The sequence below is a fragment of the Elephantulus edwardii genome, unplaced genomic scaffold (assembly GCF_000299155.1).
Source record: "Elephantulus edwardii isolate Elephantulus edwardi_28Jun2011 unplaced genomic scaffold, EleEdw1.0 scaffold00089, whole genome shotgun sequence".
NCBI classification, from domain to species: Eukaryota; Metazoa; Chordata; class Mammalia; order Macroscelidea; family Macroscelididae; genus Elephantulus; species Elephantulus edwardii.
This window is the reverse complement of record NW_006399839.1, coordinates 4,402,618-4,409,230: the sequence shown is the minus strand read 5'-3', so window position 1 is coordinate 4,409,230 and position 6,613 is coordinate 4,402,618.

The window sequence follows — 6,613 nt, the reverse complement described above, 5'->3', positions numbered from 1 at the left end:
GACTCGACGGCACATAACAACAACAACAACAATAAAAAGGAAGTTATCATCTTAATGTCTAAGGGCTGCCTGACCTAACCTATGGTATTTTCAATCACCTCAGATGCATGTAAAAGCTGGACTCTGGATAAGGAAGACCACAGAAAAAGTGAGATCTTTGAAGAAGATCTTTGATGAAGAATTGATGTCTTGTGTCGAGTTTACTTCCACAGTGTTGGCAGAGGCCACTGGCTATACCAGGGACTTTCAGAAGAGCAAATAACTATGCTGGAGTATGCACAGCCAGAAGAGAGTGACAATGGCAAGACTTTGTCTTAGGTTCCTTGGACATATTATCAGGAGGAATCAGTCCCTGGAGAAGGATATCATACTTGGTAATGTTGTTGTTGTTAAGTGCCAGCGAGTGGCAGGCGACTCACAGCAACCCTATGAAGGAGAGTCCTCAATGCTTGAGTGTCTTTCATCCTCTCTCCAAGTTCATAGGGTTTCCGGAGGCAAGCTATTATGGAAGCGGATGCCACTCCTCCTTCCACATACTTGGTAAAGGAGGCAAAAAAGAAGAAAAGGAGAAGAAGACTCTCGATGAAATGAAAAGGATTGGTACAGTGGCTGCAACAAGGTCAAAAAAGACAGTGAGGATGGCGCTGGCAACTTTCATTCTGTTGTGAGGGTTGCTACCAGTTGGAACTAACATTTTTTTTTAAGTTATCTTCCTTTTATTTGATGACATATCTCGAGGCATAAGATTTTGTTTCTTTGGTTTCTTCTGGGCAACCTCCTATTCTGGTCTAGGAACAAACTGTTCCTTTTCAGTAGGGATCACCTTCAATATAGCAGAGGGAGTGCATGTAGGGGTTAATCCGACCACGAGCTCTGTACATGCAGCTGCACAAATAGGGAGCTTTGTTCACCTGGATATGCTCAATGACCAGAGAATCAACATCTAAACCCTTAAGTTCAGCATTATTTTTGGCATCTTTAAGCATATGCAGCAAAAACTCAGCACTCTTTTTGGGCCACCGACCCTGTGTCCAACCCCACTGTCTGGCCTGGGCACATCTACCAACTCCACCGTTGTATCGTCGGAAGGGCACACACTGCTTGTGCAAAGTGACATCTTTCAGATACTTGGTGGCTTTCCAGAAATGCATACCCTTGATGGCCTGGGCAGTTTCCCAGGTGTGGAACCAACATCTTATAACAATAAAATGGAGATATTGGTCAGGAGAGGCCAAATGCTGAAGGAAGACATATCATGGCTGGTCAAGTAGAGGGTCATAAAAAGAAAAAAAAAAAAAAGAGGACGACCTTAGCAGGATGGAGAGGCACGGGGACTGCACAGTGACTGAGGAGAGCTGAGGACCAAGCAACCTTTTGCTCTGTTCTATACAAGGTCCTTCTTAATTGAAGCCAAATAGATGGCACCTGAAATAAAAATTAGAATATTGATCTCTTCTTATACTACATGCAAAAATCAATTCCAGATGGGTAATAGGAATAAAGGACAAAGCTTCTAGAAGCAGTAAAGGAGCCAATCTTGAGCCTGAGTTAAACAGAGAGATCTTAAAACACAAAGCCATTGGGATGGCTTTGGTGTTATTGTCAAAGCTGGTTCAGAATAAAGAGAAACTACAACCCAGACTCCTTGTCTAAGTCCCATCCCTGAAAGTACCACTGTCATGATGTGGTCATTTCATCCCATCAAGTCAGAACCAACTCAGAGCTGACTCTCCAGTGGATTTTCAGAAGCAGAAAATCACTTAGGAGAGGACTGCCCAACTTTCTCTTGCAGAGAAGCTGGTGGATTTGAACTGCACGCCTGCAGGTTGCCATCCCAACTCTTTACTACTAGGCCACCAGAGCTATCTACATTTTCACAGAACTATTTAAATCTCGGAGCATTCCAGAAAAGGAGGGAATTTCCTTTGATGTTCTTTGTGAGATGATTTAAGTCTGGTTTCCGTCCACAGAGTTAGTGACTCTAGTTTCATGCACATGACTATCAGCTGGCATTGAGTCCAACTCATGACAACTTCACATGTGTTAGAGTAGAAAATCCAGGTAGATTTTTATGTCCAATATTTTCAGCAATAGAATTTCCAAGGTACCTTTCTGAGCGAACATGAACCTCCAACCTTTTCCTGAGCAGTCAGGTGGATTGTTAACTTTTTTGCCCCCCAGGAGCTCCTATTTCCTGAGTAGGGATTTGTTACTATATGCTAGGCATTTGCTGGACACTCTGTACTCACCTTCTTATTTTTCTGTGCTTCAACCAGTGGTTGGGCCCTGTGAGTTCCTCACCATGGCAACAACACACCAAGAGCTGTCTTCCCAGCTCCCACCACTCTCACCTTTTAATATCTGAAATTTTTCATTTACAAAATTAAGGCACAAAGAATCAATCATGAGTATGAAGTTTAAATGAGTACTTCCCGCTGTCTTGTTCTGCTCAATAGTGTGGTAAATTTTAACATAAGCTTGATTCTTTTAAACATTAAAAAACCATATTCTTGTGAGTTTACTCAATGAATCCCTATGAAAGCCATAGCTCACATGGTAGCTCCAATTCCACAAATGGGTAAACTGAGTCACAAAATCCACCTAGAGGGGTATGATAATAGTCATCTTAAATCATATACAACATGAGTGAAGAGAGTTGGAGGGTCAATTTTGCAGGAACCTGCTCAGATGAAGACTGTCACTACTATATCAGACTTTACTGTGAGTTAAATGGTGTCTCTCAAAATACTGTGTTCCAATACTAACCTTCAGTGCTTAGGATGTGACCTTGCATAGAAATAGAGTCTTGGTAAATGTAATCAAGTTAAAATGCAGTCACATTGGCAGACGTAGGCCCTAAGTCCAATATGAGTAAATCCAACATCCTTATAGGAAAAGAGCTATGCATGCAGAGATAAATGGAAAGAACATGATGCAGCAAGAGGCAGAAATTGACAGATGTATCTATGAGCCATGGAATGCAAAAAAACTGCAGCAACCACCAGAAGTAAGAAAGAGGCAAAGGAGGAAATATTCTTCCTTAGAATATTCAGAGGCAGCATGGCTCTATCATCTTATATTGGATGTCTGATCTTCAGAATTGTGAGACAACACATCTGGGGCATTTTGTCATAGCGCCCTTAGGAAATGACTGCATCTCCTGACAGTTAAGTATCTGCCTAAAGACAGGAGGCAGGCATGTTCTTAGGCTTCTCTTGCATCAGCCTTGTATTCAAAATCCCATCTCCTTTCTAAACTGCTCCTCCTGCCTACATCCACCTTACTGCAACACTCATAATCTCTGTATAATTAGTTATTATTTGTCACTTTCTTGCTAAGAAACAAGGCAGTGACTGCTGTATGTGTAAAGTATTATATGTTGGACTGTGGGGCGTCTGACCCTTGAAAATTGGCTTTTCTAGCCATTGCATTGGTTTCCAGCTAACTTAACTGAGGACACGTGATCTTGAAAATCATCAACAGCCATGGGGCCAATATAAAAGAGTGCTGTCCATACAGTTAAGAAATGGTGGTGATGGTGGTGGAGAGATTGTGAAGAGACTGTAGCACTGCTGTGCAGAGATTGTGGCAAGGTGTAACCAGAGAAAACCTGAAGACAAAGGCCACAGTTTAAGGATTTTGCCTGCTGGCTGATTGAGGAAAAAGCTGACTTAATAACTGCTCTGGGATTAAGTTTGTGGATGACTGAGAAAACCAGAGGCTTCTCACATTGGTGTTATTAACTGAACCTGGACTTTCACCAGTTGAGAAATTGTGCCTTGTTAATCTGGCCTGTGACTGCTGGACTAAACCTGGACTTGCATTATGAGATATTCTTTGCCTCCCTCACTCACCAACCAATTTCCCTAATAAACTGTACCATTCTGAGTAAAGTCTGAGTCTTGAAAGAACACTGGATCCAGTGACTGATAAAAATAGGTACAGGAACATAAGAGGTGGTAAGTCTGACTATGTAACTATTTGTATGGTGCTATGTTGATTGTTGATGGAGATCATTCCCCTTTATGAAGTGGGTAGAGACCAGACTCGGCCACCTCCACATTTCATCTGCTCCTTTTACAGACTGCTAGCCACAAGGTCGGCACTTTGAATCCACCAGCTGCTCCCTGGGAGACAATCTCTTTGGGTTATAGTAAGTTTGAGGTTTTTTGTTTTGGTGAGGGGCGTGTGTGTGTGTTTAAACTCATTGACAATGAGTCAAAACTGACTCATAGCTGACCCTCCAGTGGGTCTCTGAGGATGTGAACTGCATCAGTGGAGACTGCCTATTGTTTTCCAATGGTGGTCCTGGTGGATCCAAACTGCCAAAAAAGTGCCATCTTTGTGTTAGCACTGCCAAAGAGTGATGCCATCAGAGAGGGGAGGGTATGGGGGGAGGTGAGAGGAAAGAGAGAAGAGCAAGGGGTAAAGTTAAATGTGCACATTCTTAGTTAAACACTACCACAGCTCAAATTAAAACAGCAGTATTTCTAGTTGAGACTTTCTAGTCTACTTACTTAACTTCTCTGAATCTCAGTTTTCTAATCTCTAAAAGCGGCATAAGACTGGGGTTGATGCGATGATGAAAGAGTATACTGTAAGCACAGTGATGTGGTTTTAAAAAGATAGGATGGAACATTTCATTCCATTGATAATAATAACCTTTTCTCTCTCATTCCCTTTCTTTCTCATTCCCTCTTCCAGGTCTTGCTTTGTACCAAGCTGTGAGCTAGTATTTTCTATGCAACCTCTTTTCAAATTTGCACAGTTACCCTCTGTGTTAGGAATGACTGTTTTCCTCATGCTTATACACAAGGAAATGGGAGTTCAGAGGCATCGCTTGGTGAGTAAATGGTCATGTTTAGCTTTAATCCTATTTCTAAGGGATCTCAGACTTCATAATCTTCACCACCACATTGGGATTGCTTACAAAATTACACAGGGGTTTGGCACAGATGCAAATTCCTGTAGTCCAGGCTTAGTGTGATAAAGACTGATGGATTGTCACCAAAAATCTACTCTCCTCTTTTATTTTCTTGTTATGTGCTGTCGAATCACTTGTGACTCATAGCAACCCTATATACAACAGCCCTGAAATCTGCTCTATCCTATGCCAACTTTATTGTCTCTGACACACCTACCCTCATTACCCCAGTCACTGAATCAATCCATCTCGTTGAGGGTCTTCCTCTCCTGAGCTGTCCCCTCCACCCCATCTCGTTGAGGGTCTTCCTCTCCTGAGCTGTCCCCTCCACCCTCCCAAGCATGACGTCCCTCTCCAAGGACTGGTTCCACCTTGCAACATGGCCAAAGTATGTCAAACAAAACCTCAGAATCCTTGCCTCTAAGGAGGAACCTGGTTTAATCCTCTGTAGGATGAACCTGTTTGTTCTCCTAGCAGTCCATAGTATATTCAATACTCTTCTCCAGGACCACAGCTCAAAGTCATCTATATCATCCCTAGTCAATGTCCAGCTTTCTAAGGCATGTCTGGAAACATGGCTGTGATGGCCGAGGTTGGCTGCCTGAGATTCTATGGTTTGACAGTTGTGATGTGGCCATTCCATTTAGGAGTTAGGATATAGTGTTATCATGCTTTTGACGGGCTTTACTATGCACTAGTGACCAGCTGGTTGAGGAAGAGTGTGATCACTGGGGGTGTGACCTGTATTAAGTATATAAAAGAAAGTCTGGTGGAGCTGGTTTTCTGTTTCTTCTATTACAATCTTGCACCTGGCACTTTGCCTCTTTGGTTCATTGGTCCAATGAATGGGCTACTTTGCCTGCTGACCTTAAATTCATCAGCCTCTGCACCTCAGGAACCTGGAACTCGGAATTCTTTACTAGCATGAGCACAAGAGTAATTTCCATTGAAGAAATCTCTCTGTGTGTGTGTGTGTGTGTGTGAGAGAGAGAGAGAGAGAGAGAGAGAGAGAGAACGCATACTAAAGCAAGATGAAATCACTGACAACCTCAATCTTTTCTCCATCTATCATGATGTTGCCTAGCAGCCCAGTGATGAGGATTTTTGTCTTCTTCTTGTTGAGACATAATCCATATTGACAGCTGTAGTCTCTGACTTTCTGCAACAAGAGTTTCAAGTCATTCTCACTTTCAGGAACCAAGGTCATGTCTTCTGCAGAACATAAGTTATGTGTTCATGTGTCTTCCTCCCATTCTGATGCCACCTGTTTGTTCGTAGAGTCTAGCTTCTAGAATGATTTGTTCATCACAGAGATTAAATAGGTACGGAGAAAGGATACAGCCCTAATGTACATCTTTTTAAATTTTAAACCATGTAAATTCCCTTGCTCTGTTTGGTCAACAACTTCTTAATCTAGGTATAGGTTTCATATAAACATGATTAGATGTTCTGGGATTTCTGTTCTTTTCAGTGTTAAGCACAGTTTGTTATGATCCACACAAACACCTTTGCATAGAAAAAAATGGAAACTGTCAGCAGTTTAATCTTGCCTGAATCCACAATCAACACCTTACTATCATCCTATTCACTGTCCAACTTTCAAATGCATGTTGTTGTTGTTGTTATGTGCCGTCGAGTCGTTTGCGACTCATAGCGACCCTATGCACAACAGCCCTAAACCCTGCTCTA